General features: G+C 41.5%; 1 long non-coding RNA gene across 11 annotated transcripts; it reads right to left on the bottom strand.

The window, feature by feature from the left end:
* Window positions 1–3656: 3656 nt before the first annotated feature.
* LOC119316793 lies at window positions 3657–9211 on the bottom strand. 11 transcript variants are annotated; one of them, XR_005153325.1, is made up of 6 exons: window positions 8518–9211; window positions 8290–8433; window positions 7201–7436; window positions 5748–5824; window positions 5262–5279; window positions 3657–5189 (listed from the first exon to the last, which is right to left on the bottom strand). It is a non-coding gene; the product is annotated as an uncharacterized LOC119316793 (long non-coding RNA). The 11 variants fall into 11 exon arrangements; XR_005153321.1 differs by adding an exon at window positions 7888–7954 and having other exon boundaries at window positions 3657–5824; XR_005153319.1 differs by having other exon boundaries at window positions 3657–4405; window positions 5103–5824.
* Between the last annotated feature and the right edge of the window lie 13869 nt (window positions 9212–23080).

Here is a 23080-nt window from a genome sequence, read left to right as displayed (position 1 = left end):
CATGTTCATATTCAGAGGAGTATTAATATGCATATAGGATCTGAACATATGATCTTCCACCAAATAAACCAATTAGCATCAACTACAACGAGTAATTAACACTACTACCAACCTACTAGCACTAATCCCGGACTTGGAGACAAGAATTGGATACAAGAGGTGAACTAGGGTTTTGAGAGGAGATGGTAATGATGAAGATGTTGATGGAGATTGCCCTCTCCCGATGAGAGGAGCGTTGGTGATGACGATGGCGATGATTTCCCCCTCCAGGAGGGAAGTCTCCCCGGCAGAACAGCTCTGCCGAAGCCCTAAATTGGTTCCGCCAAGGTTCCGCCTCGTGGCGGCGGAGTTTCGTCCGAGAAGATGGCTTGTTATTTTTTCCCATCGAAAGACTTCATATAGCATAAGATGGCCACCGGAGGGCCACCAGGGGGCCCACGAGGTAGGGGGCGCGCCCAGGGGGGTAGGGCGCACCCCCACCCTCGTGGGCAGGGTGTGGCCCCCCTGGTGAATCTCTTCCACTGAGTATTTTTTATATATTCTGAAAACATCTTCCGTGAAGTTTCAGGACTTTTGGAGCTGTGCAGAATAGGTCTCTAATATTTGCTTCTTTTCCAGCCCAGAATCCCAGCTGCCGGCATTCTCCCTCTTTAGGTAAACCTTGTAAAATAAGAGAGAATAGGCATAAGTATCATGACATAATGTGTAATAACAGCCCATAATGCAATAAATATCGATATAAAAGCATGATGCAAAATGGACGTATCAACTCCCCCAAGCTTAAACCTCGCTTGTCCTCAAGCAAAAAGCCGAAATCGAAAAATATGTCCACATTTTTAGAGATAGAGGTGTCGATAAAAATAAAATATGAACATGATGGCATCATGATCATTCTTAGAACAGCAACTTATATAATTCTTGTCATATGATTTCTTATGCTAGAGTAATAATTCAATCACAATTTCAAGTATGAATCGTAAACTTTATTGAAAACTAACAAACTAGAATCTCAGTCATTGAAGCAATTGCAATTTATCATAACATTGGAAAGAGTCAACATATAAGAGCTTTTCAGCAAGTCCACATACTCAACTATCATATAGTCTTTGACAATTGCTGACACTCATGCAATACTTATGGGTATGGAATTTTAATCGGACATAGAGAAAGATAGGGGCTTATAGTTTTGCCTCCCAACGTTTTACCTCAAGGGTAATATCAACAATAATAGCTCATGAAAACTCACATCCAATTAGCCATATATACCAGGATCTTTCCAACATACTGTGCTTGCCAAAGGATAAAATGTAAAAAGAAAGGGTGAAGATCACCATGACTCTTATGCAAGGTAGGAGATAAAAGTAAAAGACAGGCCCTTCGCAGAAGGAAGCAGAGGTTGTCATCCGCTTTTATGGTTTGATGCACAAAATCTTAGTGCAAGAGAACGTCACTTTATATTGCCACTTGTGATATGGACCTTTATTATGCAGTCTGTTGCTTTTATTTCTTCCATATCACACGATCGTGTAAAGCTTATTTTTCTCCCACACTAATAAGTCATACATATTTAGAGAGCAATTTCTATTGCGTGCATCGATGACAACTTACTTAGAGGATCTTACTCAATCCATAGGTAGTTGTAGTGGACTCTCATGGCAAAACTGGTTTAAGGATATTTGGAAGCACAAGTAGTATCTCTACTTGGTGCGATGAATTTGGCTAGCATGAGGGGGAAAGGCAAGCTCAACCATGTTGGATGATCCATGACAATATAATTTATCTCGCATGTAAGAAAACATAACTCATTACGTTGTCTTCCTTGTCCAACATCAACTCTTTAGCATGTCATATTTTAATGAGTGCTCACAATCATAAAAGATGTCCAAGATAGTATATTTATATGTGAAGACCTCTCTTTCTTTATTACTTCCTATTAATTGCAACGATGACCAAAACTATGTTTTTCAACTCTCAACAACTTTTATTCATCATACTTTTTTCTATGTGAGCTCATTACTCTCCATGAGATTCACATGATCTCTTTGTTTCTTTTTATTTCTTTCTCTTTTCTTTTATTCACTTAGGATCATGGCAAAAGAAGCTCTTGACTCAACACTAATCTTTATTATATAGCTCACAGACTCGATTACATAGAAGAACTATAAAGCAAAACTCACAACTAGATCATACTAAGACTTTTATTCTATTAGATCAAGATATTACCAAAAGGATCGAACTAAGAAAAACGATAAAGATAAAAGTGATGGTGATACGATACCGGGGAACTCCCCCAAGCTTGGCAGTTGCCAAGGGGAGTGCCCATACCAGATACTCTATTCTTCTTTGTTGGTGGAGACGGTGGTGATTTTGTTGATGGCGTAGGCTTGTCGTCCTTCTTCCAAGGCATAGGCTCACCATCATAGAAAGATGACCGAGTCTCCTGAAACCTCAAATCTGCAGCCAAACTCATCCTCTTGAATCTATATTCATACTCACAGTTTTGATTTTGCAGGTCATAGATCTGGGCTTGGAGGTGCTCGTTTTTCTCATGAAGCTTGAAGATGGCCTCCCCAATGTACAGCTTGTGGTTGTTGGTGAACTCCGTGATCATAATGTGATTGGAATCGCGTCCACGCTCCACCATCTCCTGACACTTGAAAACTTCTTGCTCCAATGCCTCGAGCCTTGCCTCTGTGCTTCTGGTCTTCCTTAGTTCCTCAGCATCACGGGTGTGCAACAACCCCTCACGCATCTCAATGATTTGAGGGTGTTGCAGCACTTCTGCGAGGTAGGGGTTGATGATCTTCTCGAAGAACTGGTCCTTGGGGGCGCTTGAAGACGACATGACGACCTGGATTTCTCAGAAAAACAGCTCGAAACAAAAATAAGGGATTTTTGCGTGACATGGGAGTCAAAACCTCCGCGAGATTATATAATGAATTTTTACCGACCAAAATACGTTTCGTGTAAGAAAACGGAGTTCGGAAAGCGCACGAGGTGCCCACGAGGTAGGGGGCGCGCCCAGGGGGTAGGGCGCACCCTCCACCCTCGTGGAGTCCTCGTGTCCTTCCCGGACTGCTTCTTACTAGTTGACCCGTTGCGCCAAATGGCGCAGAGACCCGATGAAGCCATATTGTCGATGAAAATAGTTTCATGCTGCAAGGACCATCCACTAAACCATGCCACTTCAGGACCGTTGCGCCAAATGGCGCAGAGACCCACTGAATCCATGTTCAGCATGAAAAGAATTTTCATGTTTTAGTTGGTTTATTAGTAGTGGGCAAGCACATATGATAACAAATTTAACCCCTTTAATAAAAAAGAATGGAGGCTTGTTGTCTATAATGAGATATACCTACAAATTTTAATTTGATAGGAGAGTCCCATTTCAAGACCATGTCATGTTGAAAAAAATGTGTATTTTTCAGAACACCATATGCGCTTTGAAAGTACTCCATTTATCAGTAGGTTTAGTTTTGAGCAAGCACGTATGGTAACTATTCTAACAACTCGATATAAACAAAATGAACGGAAGCTTGTATCAGGGTAACCAAAGTTCAAAAGAAAAGTGTTGTGTGTGCTGGATTTCTGATGATTTAGGTCTTGGAAGACCTGAACAGGCAAGCATAGTATTGCAAGTAAGAAAATGTGAAACATTGCTAATAACTTGCCTCATATACATGACAGTTTTAGGTCATACAAGCAGCGGGTTACAAGAAAAACAGTCTATATGTGATGAACCAAGCCTAAGTCAAATAGGTAATGCCAATATAACCAAATTCATTACAATAGATGGATTTCAGTCCTAACACTGGAATGTAAATAAGCATAACAGAAGTGAATCATAGAATGTGGTTTATACAAAGCACGATAGTCTTCCTGTGAGTACAACTTCTACCACACATTGCATAAGAAAAGATAACCATGAGTTATTTGTACTTATAATAGAGCAACATCACAACAGTTCTAGTTATCCGCGATGTTACGTTGCATATATATAAGAGAAGCATTGCATGTACCTAGCTAGAACAAATCAGCCCATGGCATTTTTCAGACTCATTTCGTGTCCTCGGTTTCTCAATGCTGCTCTAACTGTAGCATCTTATCTCTGTTTTCACCGTGGGTATCATGAATCCTTTTGCTTACATAGCAGCAGGGTCTTCCGACATGGTCTCATGTAACATCCATACGGCTGTTTTATCTCCAAAAGATGATATTGCTGTATGCAAATAAACAGTCAACCACATCATGCAACTGTCACATTTTGCTTCGATACTCGGCCACTAGTAGGCCAGAAGTTTGTAGAAGAATATCCAACATCATCATGTGAGGTATTTTCACCATCGGTGGAGCACCCTGTAGGTTTTAATGACATGCCGCAAATTTGCAGAATTTATAGGGAAACCTAAGACATTTTAGAAATTACTTCATACCCAAGACATAGAACAATTGGCATGCCATCCTCAAACGATATTCTTTGTAGTCACAATAAAAGCTATCCAGTGTGGAGAAATAGGTATGCTGATTTATAAGACACTCGCCACAAAATTTGATTATTAGTAGATGATGCAGGACCCAGGGAAAGCTGATTACACATTTGTTGACTGTCTATTGACCTGTGTTGTGATGATAGCATAGAATGACAATCAGAGTAATTGCTTAGCACTATTATTAGGTCTCAGGCTTCTCCTAGGTGTGTACCTATTTCTGAAACGTACATAGGCTAGAGAGGGAATCCATGATAGAACGAATATAAAAAGTTATAGTCTCCTTTGTCCGAACTTCAAAGTAAATTAGTTAAAGAAGGATTCGGAGAGCACCTACTAATAAGCAATTGCATCTATCATGGTAAATAAGCACATCACATAAGGGTGCGCTTGGAATCGGTGTATTTAAATACACATGTATTTTATCTACAGGGCTAGTAGCCATTTCGGCCTGCAAATGAAACGATGGTCGGAGGCGTGTATTATTTACAGGTGTAACTACTGTGCGAAACGACAATCCAAACATCCCCTAAGGGACATCCAACATCTGTTTTTATAAGCTGCAATCATAGAACTGATTCTCATCCATCATCATCAAATTGAAAGAGAAATTACCTGTTAGTCGCTGGACAACCGCCGAGGTTGTATCATGGGGTCTGAGCAAGAAAGGAGGCAAAGGATCCATGTATGGTTTCGTCTCGTCTACAGGAAGACATATATAGTAAGAAATGATACAGCTGAATATATATATAGAAGGCCCACTATTTGATCCACCTGAAGCTTGTAATGAGCCTGCAGGCATCATCCAGACATATGTATAGTAAGCAATGATATAAGTTTATCACAATATCTCAAGTAACAAAGAACTGGTGAACCGACGATTTAATGAAAAATCCTTGAATGTGAAGATCCAAACAGTAATAGCAAGTTAAAGATCAAGTTGGACAGGGTGACGTCCAATTGGCATCACCCTTTTTATAAAAGTCAAAAAGATCTTAATGGCCTCGTGACTGAATAAGATGTGTAGATGGAGAAACCATGCGTATGAAGCTGCTCAGTACAATTTAACTGAATTCACTGACTTGAGGTAACAATGAAGAAAGAAGAAAACATTCATAAAATGCAGATTCTCACTTCTTTGAACATATTGCACGACTCGGCATCTTCTTGTAGGAAAGAACAAAGCAAATAAAGAACGATAAAATAAGAACAAAGCAATGAACAAAGCATCAAGGAATCAGTAGAACAATTTCAGCTCACCCATGTCGCGCCACCCCGTGGTTGACCTTCATGTTCAAATAACCAAGTATATCACATCATTTCTGGTTCATATACCCCTGGAAAACACAATGACATCAGTTAATGGCGTACACATATTTAAAAAAACTATGAGCATATTTTCACTAACAATACACACACCAACACCAAAATCAGAAGAAACAAAATTGAGAATATGGCAAGTGAACTTGGCACCCGATAAATTTGACAGGCCAATGTATGACAACTTGTCATGTCCATATGGCAAAAAGCGATACTTGACACAAATTAATTTATCTGTAAAAATGACATAAGGAATGCACTCAATAAGCATGCTAAGATACAGTCAAGCGTCGAATGGGTTACTTCAATTCTGATATAGCAATTACACAAAAAATATAGTTCATAACAGCATGACAAGTGAGGTGAAAGCATTGATATATCTGAACACTTCATCATTTTACTGAAAATTAATATTTGTATGCCTTTTCTACTTGTGAAATATTTGTATTGTTTGACCATGATGTATTTTGTCTAAGTAGACGATGATATACTGAACTTACTGAGACATCTAACTAAGGAATATACAGGGACAGATAACAACATTACCGCTGCAATGCGCATGTACTGCATTTAGACAACAAGTGCCGATCATCAGTCCCAACACTGAAGATTCATTTCATTTTATCATCATTTTATCTAGAATAGATAAATGCAACAAATGATAGGAGTTGGGCATCGAATGGCGCCAAATGGCACAATGTCCATGTCAAACCAAGAGTAATTGAAAATAAATGCTTGGCAATTTGGCAATACCAACGATCCTTTTAGTAATGAAAATTGAAGGTTCAAACTATGCAATAGAGTTTTCAAAATGCGATCGTAAATTCTCGCTATACAATTTTCTGTGTTAGCTCAAAGTTAAGAAGGCCTATACTGATTTGATATATATATATATATATACCCCTTTAATTAAAATAAGTAAGCTTGTTCTGTACAATAAGATGTAGATGCACATTTTAATTCAGTACCTCGCGTTGGTAATATATTTATTTTTCACTAAGCTTTTGATTGATATCTTATTAAGGCGCAATGCCCAAATTCAATCCTGGAGTATTCTGAAACAGTTTGTGTTTCTTTAATATCTTTGCAGTTTTAGAAATTTAGGTGCTTGGTAAGAATTAGCTAAAAGCCCCCATTCGGACAGTTAGGAGAGGATGCTGCAATTTCCAAACTAAGTATAAATAGATATGTGATACACATGAAATAAATCATTATATCTCAGACCACACTAAAGTAGAACGAATCAAAGGTATGGACATAATAAAACTAAACTTCAGTTAAACAAATATGCATCAACACAGTAGCCATTCAGTTCATAGTTTACAGGGGAAAGGAATAAACAACTGCATTGCTTGCCGGTTCGCTAGTGTTGTACAATGACAAATGCCAATACCTTGTTCTCCAGGAACAGCAGCATGGTGGGGTCGGATGCACTCATCATCACTTCATGTGTGCGGAGCTCCCCAAGCCACACCCGTGGTCACCTCTCTTGCCGCCTATCCAACTCGCTGCACCATGCTCCGTGCTCACCGGCACTATCCGTCAACCCGCTTTGGTCGAGGCACCACCAGGATGCTCGATTTCGCACGGGTTTCCGTTTCCTTGTCTAAATCCCGTCCAGAAGCTTCCCTACAGAGAAAGAAAGAGCATCACTGCTGTAGCTACCCAGGGTACTATAAATAGATGGATGGAAGCAAGACTAAAAATAAAAATAATAGAGCAGATAGTTTATTTAGTATAGCACTTTTCTTTTTCTTTTTGAAGGATTTAGAACGGCAATTAGGACCAATAGAACTCCATTTTGCCGATCAGGTGTTTGAGCTGATATACCAAGTTAAACTATCCATGTTTAGGGTCATCCCATCAGGGCATTTGAAAAACTGCTATGAAGAAGAGTTAACTTCTTTAATCAACCCTGTAGAGCGATGTATTTATCAAGGAACGGAACAACATTCAGAGCTGTATGAATATGCAGAAAACTACACAAATACACAAGCAATCAAGTTGTTGTAAAGCAAAACTCGGATTGGGAAAGACAACTTCAATGATTCAGTGAAGTTACAGGACTTTAGTTACCTACCCAAAAGAGTGAATTAATATGCAGTATAAAGACAAACTTATGGATAGGAAGGCCCATCCCGAAAATCCTACACTTGAAAGGAGGGAAACACATCAAGCAAAGGAACAAAAATCTCCTTTATAAAGGGGACAGGAGATCCAGGACAAATCGATTCCTTTCTTGACAAACTAAGAATGGCAAAAAAAATCTTTCTATGACTCTAGTCAGGTCAGAGAGCATCTCCTGAGCAGGAACAATAATCCCATTTGCAGTAACTTATCCGAGGCACACAACAAATTTAAAAGCTTCAAAAAATCTATATGGGAGCCTAGCTAGATCTGAGCATCTGGTTGACAGAAATAAACAAAAAAATTGCTCATAGACTGGAACCAACAGCACAACCGGAAGTGTGAAGAAGCTCACCCAACAACACAACCGGAGCATAGACTGGGCCCTATCACCCTGCATTCCCGGAGCCACCGCTAGCACGCTCGTTTTCGCCGGGGTCTCCTAGTCTCCCTCCAAATCTCAATCGCCGGTTGAGCACCACGTAAGGACGAGCCCTCCCTGCAGAAAGAGATAAGATGGAGATCAGCAATGGAGGGAGGCGATGGCGGAGCTGCACACGGGTGGCGGTGCCCTCTTCTATACCTTGCGCTGTCGGCCGCTTCCTTGGTGAGGACAACCTCGGCAGCTCCTGGAGTCCAACCGTCGCCACCGCCCAGGATGCCGGTCCCGTCGCCCTTCCCTGCAGCCGGGCGAGCTATCTCCCAAAGCCGACGCCATTTGCATCTTCCTCCTTCGTGTGGGAGTAGAGAAGCAAGGAAGGAGGATGAGAAGCTCGGGGTGGAACGAAGATGGCCGCCTGCACGGACAGAGACAGAGTATGGAGGAGTCAGCGTATGAAAGGGGGCTAGGGTTGGTGGCGGCTGACCAGGGAGAGAGATCGAGGAGGGAGGTAGGGCGGAGGGGTGCGGGCGAGGCCTGCCCCCACGCTCCCGTAGACGGCGTGATGCGCACGCGCCGCGCGGGGAGAGGGCGAACCCGCACCTGGAATCCGCTCGCCCAGCCCCGTCTCGGCCTCTAGCTTGAGCTCTGACCCACCAATGCTAGATTCGACCCACAAGTAGCAACGGTGGTGGAGGGGAGTAGCAGGCAGCGGCGGTGCCGAGCGAGGATGAGGGAGGGGCTGTGGGGAACGAAGCGTGCACAGCACACCGGCAGTGGTATGGCGCCACGAACGGAGGCTTCCTTCCGCCGGCGTGGTTGTAGGGTAGAGAGGAGGGAGGCAGAACGGCGGCGGCGGCTAACGAGGATGGAGGAGGACGTAGTGTGGGATGTAAGGCCCTCCACTATGTTACCGGTGCTAAATTGCTGAAAAAGGTGCCACATCATCATGGATGCCAAATAAAAATTGTATGGCACCGGGCTCACAGCGTAGGGCACCGCTCGATCTAAAAAAAGGTGACCCCACGCAAAAAAACAATCACGCCCGAGTGCCTTTGACCGAGTTCTTCTTCTCCTCCAAAAAATCCCCTTCGTTTATCCAATCCAAATCAGAAAACATTGTGCAGCCCGGGCAGAGGAAGACGACGGGACGGGAGTGGGTGGAGGTCGCGAGCAGCATGACCTTGCGGTGGAGGAGATCGAGCGGGTCGGAGCGGGACGACCTCGCGACGGAGGTCGCCGGTGTCGGGCTGTGCGTAGGTGCTGTGCGGGCTGGCCGGTCTCGCGTCCAAGGGCGGAGGTCGGGGGCAGGCCGAGCTCGCGGCCGGAGTTGACGGCGTCGGGCCATGCGCAGGTGGTACGTGGACTGGCTGAGCTCGCGTCCAAAGGCGGAGGTCATGGCCGGAGGTGGTGGTCGAGGGCTTTGGAGTTGAGCGTTGGAGGTGCGCAGCGGGGAAGAACGAGAGATGGACCGTTCAATCATTTTTTTATTGGCTTGGTGAATTTGGCGTCGGAGCAAGTAGCTGCTCCGATGCCCTGAAATTTTTTTGCGGCACCGGCTGTGCAACGTAGGGCATCGATGCCCAAATACCCCAAAACTGATTTGGCACCGATTTTGGCCCACATAGTGGAAGGCCTAAGGCTAGGGTTTGTCCCGTGAGGGATGGGGCCTGAGGAGACGGGGGATTGGGCCCTGCACTCGAAAACAGGCAACCCAGCCAACCAGTGTGCCGCGCGAGCCCACCCGTCATTGGACAATAAAAACGGCCGTGAGGTGAAAATTAGTTTTAACCGTTGTGAAGATTCGCTGGCTCAAACGCGCCAGAATGCAAATCTGACGGCCAATGAAGCTTCAAATCGGAGGAGCCTTGTGAGAGCGAGTTGGCTAGTTTCTGTTTTGTTTTAAATTTTTCTATTTTTCTAAATATTCCAAAACGGAGAAATATTGCCTTAAAAACTGTTTTGGAGTCGGTTTACTTACCGTACCACATACCTATTCCTTTTCGGAGTCTGAAACATTTCGGAAAGTGTCCCTTATGTATTCCTCCGGAGTTTCAATAATATTGGTTTCAATATTTATGGGATTACCTGAGATATAATGTTTGATTCTTTGACCGTTCACCACCTTTTGATTTGTGCCTTCGAAATTATTGATTTTTATGGCACCGGAACGATAGACCTCCTCGATAACGTAAGGACATTCCCATTTAGAGAGAAGTTTTCCTGCAAAAAATATTAAACGAGAGTTGTATAGCAATACATAGTCACCTACATTAAACTCACGCTTTTGTATCCTTTTATCATGTCATTTTTTAACTTTTTCTTTAAATAACTTGGCATTTTCGTAGGCTTGGGTTCTCCATTCATCAAGTCAGCTAATATCAAATAACCTCTTCTCACCGGTTTAAATCATAGTTGAGCTCTTTAATAGCCCAATATGCCTTGTGTTCTAGTTCAAGAGGTAAGTGACATGTTTTTCCATAAACCATTTTATACGGAGACATACTCATAGGATTTTTATATGCAGTTCTATAGTCCCATAATGCATCATCAAGTTTCTTGGACCAATTCTTTTTAGATCTATTAACAGTTTTTTTGTAAAATTAATTTAAGCTCTCTATTACTCAATACTACTTGACCACTAGACTGTGGGTGATAAGGAGATGCAATTCTATGATTAACATCATATTTAGCAAGCATTTTACGAAAAACACCATGAATAAAATATGAACCACCATCAGTCATTAAATATCTAGGGACTCCAAATCTTGGAAAAATAACTTCTTTAAGCATTTTAATAGAAGTGTTATGATCAACACTACTAGGTGGAATAGCTTCTACCCACTTAGTAACGTAATCAACAACAACTAAAATATGTGTATATCCATTAGAGGAAGAAAGGGTCCCATATAGTCAAAGCCCCAAACATCAAATGGTTCAATAACAAGTGAATAATTCATAGGCATTTCTTGACGTCTACTAATATTACCAATTCTTTGACATTCCTCACAAGATAAGACAAATTTACGGGCATCCTTGAAGAGAGTAGACCAATAAAAACCAGATTGCAATACCTTATGTGCAGTTCTATCTCTAGCATGTTGTCCTCCATAAGCTTCGGAGTGACACTTGCGTAGGATATGTTCCTATTCATGCTCAGGTACACAACATCTAATAACACCATTTATTCCTTCTTTACAAAGATGTGGGTCATCCCAAAAGTAATGCCTCAAATCATAGAAGAACTTTTTTTGCTGGTATGTGAAACTAGGTGGTATAAACTTAGCAACAATGTAATTAGCATAATCAGTATACCATGGAGCAGTATGAGAAGCATTTATGACATTTAATTGCTCATCAGGAAAGCTATCATCAAGCATATTTTCTAACCTGGACAAGTTGTCTGCAACAGGGTTCTCGGCTCCCTTTTCTATCAGCAATATGTAAGTCAAATTCTTGTAGCAAGAGAACCCATCTAATAAGTCTAGGTTTAGCATCTTTCTTTTCCATAAAATATTTAATAGCAGCATGATCAGTGTGAATAGTTACTTTAGAATGAATAGTTACTTTAGAATCAACAATATAAGGTCTGAACTTATCACAAGCAAATACAACTGCTAAGAATTCTTTTTCAGTAGTAGCATAATTTCTTTGAGCATTGTCTAGAGTTTTACTAGCATATTGAATAACGTTTAATTTCTTATCAACTCTTTGCCCTAGAACAACACCTACATCATAATCACTAGCATCACACATAATTTCAAAGGGTAAATTCCAATCAGGTGGCTGAACAATAGGTGCAGAGATCAATGCTTTCTTAAGTATTTCAAATGCTTCTACACAATCATTATCAAAAACAAATGGTATATCTTTTTGTAATAATTTAGTCAGAGGCCGAGAAATTTTTGAGAAGTCCTTAATGAACCTCATATAAAATCCGGCATGACCAAGGAAACTTTTTATACCTTTGATGTCCTTTGGACATGGCATCTTCTCAATAGCATCAACCTTGGCTTTATCAACCTCAATACCTCTTTCAGAAACTTTGTGTGCCAAGACAATACCTTCATTAACCATAAAGTGGCACTTTTCCCAATTCAAGACAAGATTAGTTTCTTCACATCTCTGCAAAACTCGATCAAGGTTGCTCAAGCAATCATCAAAAGAAGATCCATAGACGGAGAAATCATCCATGAAAACCTCACAAATCTTCTCATAAAAGTCAGAGAATATAGCCATCATGCATCTTTGAAAAGTAGCAGGTGCATTACATAGACCAAAAGGCATACGTCTGTAAGCAAAAGTACCAAAAGGACAACTAAAAGTAGTATTTGATTGATCTTTGGCTGACACGGGTATTTGAAAGAAACCAGAATAACCATCTAGAAAGCAAAAATGTGTATGTTTGGATAGTCTTTCTAGCATTTGATCGATAAAAGGTAAGGGGTAATGATCCTTTTTAGTTGCCTTATTTAATTTGCGGAAATCAATTACCATCCTATAACTTGTAATAATTCTTTAAGGAATCAATTCATCTTTATCACTAGGAACGACAGTAATACCTCCCTTCTTAGGGACACAATGGACATGACTTACCCACTGACTATCAGCAACGGGATAGATTATACCTGCCTCATGGAGCTTTAGTATTTCCTTTCTTACCACTTCTTTCATTTTAGCATTCAGCCGTCGTTGATGATCACGAACTGGTTTAGCATCTTCTTCCAAATTAATTTTATGTTGACATAGAGTGGGACTAATGCCCTTAAGATCATCAAGAGTATACCCAATAGCAGCACGGTGCTTCTTCAGAGTTTTCAATAATCTCTCCTCCTCATGCTCTGAAAGGTTCGCACTAATAATAATAGGATGTATCTTTTTCTCATCAAGATAAGCATATTTAAGAGTATCAGGTAACGGTTTAAGCTCAAACACGGGATCACCCTTGGGTGGAGGAGGATCCCCTAGGATTTCAACAGACAAATTGTTTTCATAATAGGTTCCTGTTTAAAGAATCTATTTCCCTTCTTTCATTCATAAACATGTCATTTTCATGGTCTAGCAAATATTGTTTTAAAGGATCACTAGGAGGTACGGCAATAGAAGCAAGACCAATAATTTCATCCTTACTAGGTAATTCTTCTTCACGGTGTTGTCTACTAAATTTAGAGAAATCAAATTCATGAGTCATATCATCTAAACCGATAGTAACAACATCCATTTTGCAATCTATGGTAGCATTAACAGTGTTTAAAAAGGGTCTACCAAATATAATGGGACAAAAGCTATCTTGTGGGGAATCAAGAACAAGAAAATCAGTAGGATATTTAGTTTTCCCACACAAGACTTCAACATCTCTAACAATTCCCATTGGTGAAATAGTATCTCTATTGGCAAGTTTAACTGTGACATCAATATCTTCTATCTCAGCAGGTGCAATATCATGCATAATTTCTTTGTATAAGGAATAATGTATTGCGCTAGCACTAGCACCCATATCACATAAGCCATGATAACAACAATCTCCTATGTTAACAGAAATAACAGGCATGCCTACCACATGTCTGTTTTTATCCTTAGCACAAGGTTTAGCAATTCTAGCAGTCTCATCAAGGAAATGAATAACATGCCCATCAATATTATCAAACAAGAGATCTTTAACAATAGCAATATCAGGTTCAACTTTAATTTGCTCATGAGGTGTATAAGTTTTAATATTGCTTTTACGAACCACAGTTGAATCTTTAGCATGATCCTTTATCCTAATAGGAAAAGGTGGTTTCTCAACATAAGAAGTAGGGACAATAGGATCATTATAAGTGACAATCTTTTCTTCAACTTTAATAGGTGCGGCTACTTTTACTTCTATAGGAGGATGATATTTAAACCATTTCTCCTTGAGGAGATCAACATAAGTAGCAAAAGATTCACAGAAAGAAGCTACTATCTCAGAGTCAAGTCCATATTTAGTGCTAAATTTACGAAAAACATCGGTATCCATAAAAGATTTAACACAATCAAAACTAGGTGTCATACCTGACTCCTTACCTTTGTCGAGGTCCCAATCTTCAGAGTTGCGTTTAATTATTTCCAATAAATCCCATTTGTATTCAATAGTCTTCATCATAAAAGAGCCAGCACAAGAAGTATCAAGCATGCTGCGATTGTTATCAGAAAGTCGAGCATAAAATTTTTGAATAATCATTTCTCTTGAGAGCTCATGATTGGGGCATGAATATAACATTGATTTAAGCCTACCCCAAGCTTGAGCGATGCTTTCTCCTTCGCGAGGCCAAAAATTATATATATAATTGCGATCACGATGAACAAGATGCATAGGATAAAACTTCTGATGAAATTCCAATTTCAATCGTTTGTAATTCCAAGACCCCATATCATCACATAGCCTATACCATGTCGATGTTTCTCCCTTCAAAGATAAAGGGAAGACCTTCTTCTTAACAACATCTCCGGGTAACCTGCAAGCTTAAACAATCCACAAACTTCATCCACATATATTGGATGCTCATCATGATATTTTGTTCCATCTCCTATAAAGGGATTAGCTAGCGGTTTTTCTATCATACCTGAAGAAATTTCAAAGCAGACATTTTCATTTTCAGTAGGTTCAGTAGGTTGAGGAGCAACTCTTTGCTCTACTGGTCGGGGTGAAGATACCCCAAACAAGCCCCTCAGAGGATTACTTTCCATAGTAACAAGTGACAGTAAATTTCAGCACACTATATAAATTTGTCCTTACCAAATCCCACCTACCAAAGGCGTTTCACTCCCCAGCAACGGCGCCAGAAAAGGGTCTTGATGACCCACAAGTATAGGGGATCTATCGTGGTCCTTTCGATAAGTAAGAGTGTCAAACCCAACGAGGAGCAGAAGGAAATGATAAGCGGTTTCTAGCAAGGTATTCTCTGCAAGTACTGAAATAAGTAGTAACAGATAGTTTTGTGATAGGATAATTTGTAACGAGCAACAAGTAACAAAAGTAAATAAAGTGTAGCAAGGTGGCCCAATCCTTTTTTTAGCAAAGGACAAGCCTAGACAAACTCTTATATAGAGAAAAGCGCTCCCGAGGACACATGGGAATATCGTCAAGCTAGTTTTCATCACGGTTATATGATTTGTGTTCGGTACTTTGATAGTTTGGTATGTGGGTGGACCAGTGCTTGGGTACTGTCCTTACTGGGACAAGCATCCCACTTATGATTAACCTCTATTGCAAGCATCCGCAACTACAACAAAAGTATTAAGGTAAACCTAACTGTAGCATAAAACATATGGATCCAAATCAGCCCCTTACGAAGCAACGCATAAACTAGGGTTTAAGCTTCTGTCACTCTAGCAATCCATCATCTACTTATTACTTCCCAATGCCTTCCTCTAGGCCCAAATAATGGTGAAGTGTCATGTAGTCGACCTTCACATAACACCAGTAGAGAAGAGACAACATACATCTCATCAACATATCGAACGAATACCAAATTCACATGACTACTAATAGCAAGACTTCTCCCATGTCCTCAGGAACAAACGTAACTACTCACAAAGCATAAACATGTTCATAATCAGAGGGGTATTAATATGCATATAGGATCTAAACATATGATCTTCCACCAAATAAACCAACTAGCATCAACTATAAGGAGTAATTAACACTACTAGCAACCTACTAGCACCAATCCCGGACTTGGAGACAAGAATTGGATACAAGAGATGAACTAGGGTTTTGAGAGGAGATGGTGCTGATGAAGATGTTGATGGAGATTTCCCTCTCCCGATGAGAGGAGCGTTAGTGATGACGATGGCGATGATTTCCTCCTCCGGGAGGGAAGTTTCCCCGACAACAGCTTTGCCGGAGCCCTAGATTGGTTCCGCCAAGGTTCCGCCTCGTGGCGGCAGAGTTTCGTCCGAGAAGATGGCTTGTTATTTTTTCCCCAGGGAAAGACTTCATATAACAGAAGATGGCCACCGGAGGGCCATGAGGGGGCCCACGAGGTAGGGGGCGCGCCCAAGGGGTAGGGCGCGCCCCCATCCTCGTGGGCAGGGTGTGGCCCCCCTGGTGAATCTCTTCCGCTGAGTATTTTTTGTATATTCTGAAAACGTCTTCCGTGAAGTTTGAGGACTTTTGGAGCTGTGCAGAATAGATCTCTAATATTTGCTCCTTTTCCAGCCTAGAATCCCAACTGTCGGCATTCTCCCTCTTTAGGCAAACCTTGTAAAATAAGAGAGAATAGGGATAAGTATTGTGACATAATGTGTAATAACAGCCCATAATGCAATAAATATCGATATAAAAGCATGATGCAAAATGGACTTATCACAGTACTACTGGAGAAGAATGAAGACCTAAAGAAGAAGTTAGGAATATTCATGGGAGATCTCGAACCTAAGGAGGACAACCATCCTGAAGACTACATCATAATCGACGACACTGACTCCGAATCAGATAGTGATGATGATTATGAAGACGAAGTTGGAGCTGACATTATGGAGTCTTCCACCGATCAAAAATTCTAATTGACCATCATATTATCAGTAGTATTTCCCCATGTATATAGTAATGGTCCGAGCACTTTGTAACGGTAGTTTAGATCGATTGTATGATCTTGTTTGAACTGAGTGGTGTGAAATGAATGTGTTTGTCTCATGTGCATATGGGTAGTGATTTTCTGTTTAGGCCTCACTCTATTCAGTTCTCGCCCCTCTAAAACCTATCAGATGCTTCCGAGACGTGACCCCGGATTTGTCTTCCCACCGAAGCTCACTCAGTTGATCCAATAGCAGAATGCCTTGATGCAATTGCTAGTACAAAACCAAGGCAACAACAACAGCAACAACCACCACCACCACCCCCAGTTGAAAACTTAGCCCGCTTTCTAAGGTTAAATCTGTCGGTGTTCTCTAGTAGCACCGAGCCGATTGTTGCTGATAACTGGCTCCGCAGGATTGGAAGGGAGCTGACAACCACAGGTTGCACAGATGCTAAGAAGGTGCGCTTTTCCGCACATCAACTGGATGTACCCGTAGCCTCATGGTGGGAGAACTACTCTGCCACTTTCCCCGTGGCTAATGTCACTTGGGATCAGTTTCAGCAAGCTTTTCGCACTACACATGTCTCAACCAAAGCTATGAGCATGAAGAAGCGTGAGTTTTGCAAGTTACGCCAGGGAAATCGTACTGTGGGGCAGTACATGGATAAGTTTAGTAAGTTAGCTTGCTATGCCCCAGATGATGTGGCCATAGATGTCGCGAAGCAGGAGAAATTCATGGAGGGGCTGAACGATGAGTTGAGTATGCAGTTGATGGTGGCAACATTCGCCAACTACCAGGAGTTGGTAGATAGGCCTCTCATGATTGAAGGCAAGCAACAGTAGATTGAGAACTACAAACAGAAGTATGGACAAGGGAAGTACAACTGTGGAGCTCAATAGAAGCCTCGTTTTACCCCAAACTTGGGAGGACATACCCATCATAGTCATGGAGGCCGTACCCATAATGGAGGAAGTTCACATAACCATAGTGTTCCTATAACGGAAATGGTAATGGAGGAAACAACAACCAGAACCGTCCCAACCCAACAACACCCGCTAATAAGGATCTAAGTCATGTCACCTGTTACAAGTGTGGGAAGACTGGACACTACACCAATGATTATTCTGAGTTGAATAATGGTAACAGAAATAGAAGTTCTGGGAAGAAGCACAACCCTTTCACCAGAGGATAGGTGAACCACGTTAACATGGAGGAAGTTGAAGAGCAGCCGGATGCAGTTATCGGTAAGTTTTTGATTAAGGTATTTAGTGTTATTTTTCTTTTTGACACTGATGCATCACATTCATACATATCAAGGGGATTTGTGGATAATTTTAAGTTGCCCATCGTAGCCCTTAAGACACCTAGAGCAGAGTATATGGCAAGTAGAGGATGTTTTCAGATTCCATTGACCATAGGTAGGCATGTTTTCCCCTCAGACCTAATAATTTTAGAGTCCCAAGGATTGGATGTGATACTAGGCATGGATTGGCTATCGATGTATGGAGGAAATATCGATTGTGCTAGTAAGTCAATTCTCCTCACCACCCCAGAGGGAAAAAGGATCAAGTATGTGTCTTGGTAGGGTCTACTGCTATACCTTCTCCTGATATAACATGTCCAAAAAATCCAACTTCCTTCAACCAAAACTCGCATTTGCTGAATTTGGCTTATAGTTGATGTTCCCTGATCTTCTGGAGAACTAAGCGCAAATGTTCCTTGTGTTCTTCTTCATTCTTCGAGTACACCAATATGTCATCAATGAACACCACCACAAACTTATCCAAGAACTCTATGAACACCTTATTCATCATACTCATAAAATAGGCAGGGCGTTAGTCAATCCAAAAGACATGATCGTGTACTCATATAGACCATACCTTGTGGTAAAAGCTGTCTTGGGTATATCCTATTCTCGGATCTTCAGCCGGTGATATCCCGATCGAAGATCGATCTTGGAGAATACTTTAGCTCCCTGCAGTTGGTCGAACAAATCATTGATCATTGGTAGTGGGTACTTGTTCTTGATCATCACTTCATTCAATGCACGATAATCAACAACCATTCTCAAAGATCCATCCTTCTTCTCAACTAAGAGCACTGGGGCTCCCCATAGTGATGAACTTGGTCGAATGTAACCTTTCTCCAATAACTCCGTAATTTGCTTCTTAATTTCCTCCAGATCATTCGCGGGCATACGATACGATTTCTTAGATGTTGGCGCGGGCATATTTGCAACTCGTTTGCGATCCTAGAAATCCTAAGCAACTCAAGGACCCACGGAGAGAGTTGAGGATTTCACTATTTTCATATTTGATTTTTTCTCAAATTTGAAAAGAGGATCATTTTGGTTTTAATATTTTTCTCTTGGAAATATTTCCCATATCAAAATGAATTAGAGGAGATAAAATGACATCTCCAAAATAAAATAAATATTGGAGGAAAAATTTTAAAATCAAATAAACATTTTATTTGGGATTTTATTGATATTTTATTTGAATTAGAAAAATATGCATTTCTCAAAATAGCATTTTTAGGCCAGAAAAATGTTCACTTTGTTATAAATATTTGATTTAGATGGTGAAAATTGTTTTTCGCATTTTTAGATTTATTTATTTATTTAGGATTTTTCTTTCGCAGATATTTTTTTTAAGTTTTGGGCCAGGCCGAAGCCCCCTCGCCGCCGCCTTCCCGTCGCGCGATGCCGTGCCGTCGCCAGACTCCCAAAGGAGTCCGAGCTCGCTGCCGCCCGCGCGCCGCTACTGCCGCCGCCCCGCATCGACGCCGCCGCCTCGCCGAGCGGCCCACTCGCCGGAGCAGCCACCTGTCGTCTTTGTTGACTCATCGCCGCCACCGGTTTTTGTTTCGGTCCGTTTGGTTTGTTTAAAACCCTAGATCTACTCCCTTCTTTTAACTGATCGATTTTCTCGGGTTTTTCTCGGTTTTCTTCGGTTAGGGTTATTTTACGAACGTTCGTTCGTTAGTTTGTTTTAACGAATGAATCCGTTCGATTGCCTCTGTTAGCGGACATTCGCGCCGTAGTATTTTTCTTTTTATTTTATTTTCGGCCAGGGACCTATCCGTGATTATTTTTATCGCAGATTAGCCCCTGATCTTCAAACCCTCGCAACTTTTTAACCGTTCTTCCAAATCCAGTGAAACCAACGCCAAAATCTTCTTCTCGAAGCCCTCTTTCCGGTAAATCATCTTGAACATGGTTTTTGACAATTTAAAATTTGGTTTCAAGCAGATTTGAATTTGAAGTTCTTTTGATCGTAGTTTGACTTTCGTAGCTCCGTTTCGCTTGGTTCTTTTTGCAAATCGAAGCTCTTCAGTTAAACATTTAGTTTGGACTTTATTATTGGAGTTTTACCCTTGCATCTATGCTGGAGTGCTTATGTATGCTATTTTTTGTTTGCGATAGAATTCCCGGAGTGCGAAGCATGCTACTATGAGTCTCTAGGGTTTGCAGATCGTCAGCAACGCAAGTAACACTTTGATCATACTTTTCATACCCAGTTTTTATGCATTAGTTCCAATCCTCAAACATTGCATGAGTAGGATCTCTTAACATGTGTGTTTTGGGAAGTAGATGCTGAGGTAGAACCTATTGCCTTTCATTATCAAACCCTGGGAGTCACTTCTACGATATGCTTATACTGCTATGCTATGCTCGTAGACGTGGATTGGGTTTGAGTGTATCCATGACAGATGTGAGATTGTTAATGAAGGGTTACCTTAAGGTGGCTAGTTAAATACACATTTGGGTGGATTGGTTGTGGGCACCTGGAGAATCCAATGTAGTCCTAGGATATCCCGGAGTACCCGTGTGATCATCCTATGGTTCGACACCCAGACTCAAAGGGGTCATAAGATTATTCATGCAAGAAACATCCGTGTGCAGCCACCAGCCATTATGGGCTCTGGCATAGTTGAGTATGTTGTGTGACCTCTTTTGGTGCCTCTTTAAGTGGTAGGCTAGCAGATGTAGGGGAAAGTAGGTGTAACTGTCTACCCAGGGTAAAGAGTTAGTGCTTCTGAAACACTGTGTGTCGGTCATCCATTTCTCAAACACCATGTACTACAAGAAAACCAACAGAGGAGATCGAGTCTTGTGGGGAAAAGTGCACAAACCTCTGTAGAGTGTACAAACTAATCATGGTTAGCCATGTCCCAGGTTATGGACATCTTGAGTATCTGGTTCTTGGATTATCATATGGATCTCAGCTCTCTAAATTAATTTTGTTGGGTTTTTAATACTGCTTAATTGGGATTGAGTTGGAGGAACCTTCTCAATGTTTATCAACTACCATGATAGTTAAACAAATATGTTCCTTTTGTTGTAGGGAAAAATTGGCTTTTCGCAAAAATATTATAACCGTAGAGCCTCCACCAGCCATATATGCATGTAGTTATAGCTTATACCTGTTCATTTCTCTACAGTGTTATTTTGCCAGCATATTCCATGTGCTGACCCGTTTTTGGGCTGAAACGTATTATGTTGCAGACTTTTCAGACGAAGAGTAAGGTGTGCTAGGTCATTGTCGTGCACTCAGCTATGCCGCTGGAGTTGATGGACTCACTTTATCTTCCAAGCTTTCCACTGTTATCTTATTTAGATGGCCTTAAGCCATATTATTGTATTAAGTTCTCTCTCGAGACTATCGATGTAATAAGTGTGTGATTGCTACTCTGTTATAAATCCTTTGAAGTACTGTGTGTGTTAGCATTACCGATCCAGGGATGACACTTATGCATGGAGATTTGACTGTTTGAGGTCAGATCGCTATAAGATGGTATCAGAGCACACACTGATTCTAGGATGCGACCACTAAGTTAAACCATAGGTCAATCTTCCCTACCCATTTCTAACTCCTCTCCATTTTCCACTCTATAGATGGCGGATCCAAGGAACAAGTTTGCTCAACCGGATGAAGATACACCCTTTGCACGACACTTGAAGGAAGTCACTAGGTACCTGAGCATCGGAATACCAAGCTTCACCGGGACCTACACTGCCACTTCACCAGAAAGGAGTGTTGGATGATTCATGTTCAAGTTCCGGGAAGGACATTCACGCCAATTACTGAGCCCATAGAGTTTTCCTTTGATGCACCAACCTGGAGTCTAGGAAAGAGCATGGCAGCTCACATCGCCACGGGACGCATCAGTGAAGTTTATCACAAGGATCTTAAGGACAATATCTACCAGATATGTGGGCGCCGAGATGAGCAATGGGAGATGATCAGCACCTGGAAGGACATGTCCATTGCAGCCTTCATCCAGGAGTTAAACCAACACATTCGCCGCCAGGAGAACCAAATCTGCGCAAGCATGATAGATCTGAAGAAGTTGATGACCAGGAACATGGAGCTTGAAGAGGAACTCAAGTCTACACGCGATGGATATGAGGAGGAAATCACGATACTACCAGAGAAGAATGACGACCTGACAAGGAAGCTAGGAGTATTCATGGGAGACCCCGCGCCAAGAGGAGATGATGACCATCCCAAGGACTACATCATCATCAACGACATTGACTCCAACCCCGACAATAGTCATGATGATTACGAAGACGAAGCTGGAGTGGATATCATGGAGTCTTCCACCGATCAAAATTTCTAGATTACCACCATATTATCAGTAGAATTACCACCATGTCAATAGTAGTAGTCCGAGTATCTTTGTAACGATAGCTAGATCGATTATATACCCTTGTTTGAATTGAGTGGTGTGATATGAATGTGTTTGTCTCATGTGCATATGCACTACAAAAAAAGACACATCCATGACATTTTGGGCCGAACAAATTTTTTTTCTGTCATACATATGACACTTCTATGATGATAATTGTGACAAAACCCGGTATCATCATAGATGTGGTGGGCTCCTACTTCTATGACAAAAAATCATGACAGAAATTGGGCTTTTCGTCCTAGGTGGTCCGGAGACGCAGATGCATGACATTCTTTGGGCCGTCCATGACGGAAAAAACTGTGGTAGAAGCGAGGGGGAGGAAAATTTCGGGGAGTTCCCGGTTACGGTGGGAGGTCGGGGGCCGAGCGATGTGCGTTTCTCTCGTACACGTACGCGCGTGTGTGCGAGGCGTTGGCTCTAACTGAACCCGAGCGAGGCATTGGGCTCTAACTGAACCCGAGCGATTGCACTGCAGGTTACGCGTTACTGAACCCGAGCGATCGATCGATGGCTATTAACTGAA

This window comes from Triticum dicoccoides, chromosome 6A (genome assembly GCF_002162155.2).
Source record: "Triticum dicoccoides isolate Atlit2015 ecotype Zavitan chromosome 6A, WEW_v2.0, whole genome shotgun sequence".
Taxonomy (NCBI): domain Eukaryota; kingdom Viridiplantae; phylum Streptophyta; class Magnoliopsida; order Poales; family Poaceae; genus Triticum; species Triticum dicoccoides.
The sequence above is the reverse complement of the archived record's forward strand: the minus strand, read 5'-3'. Positions and strand labels throughout refer to the sequence as shown.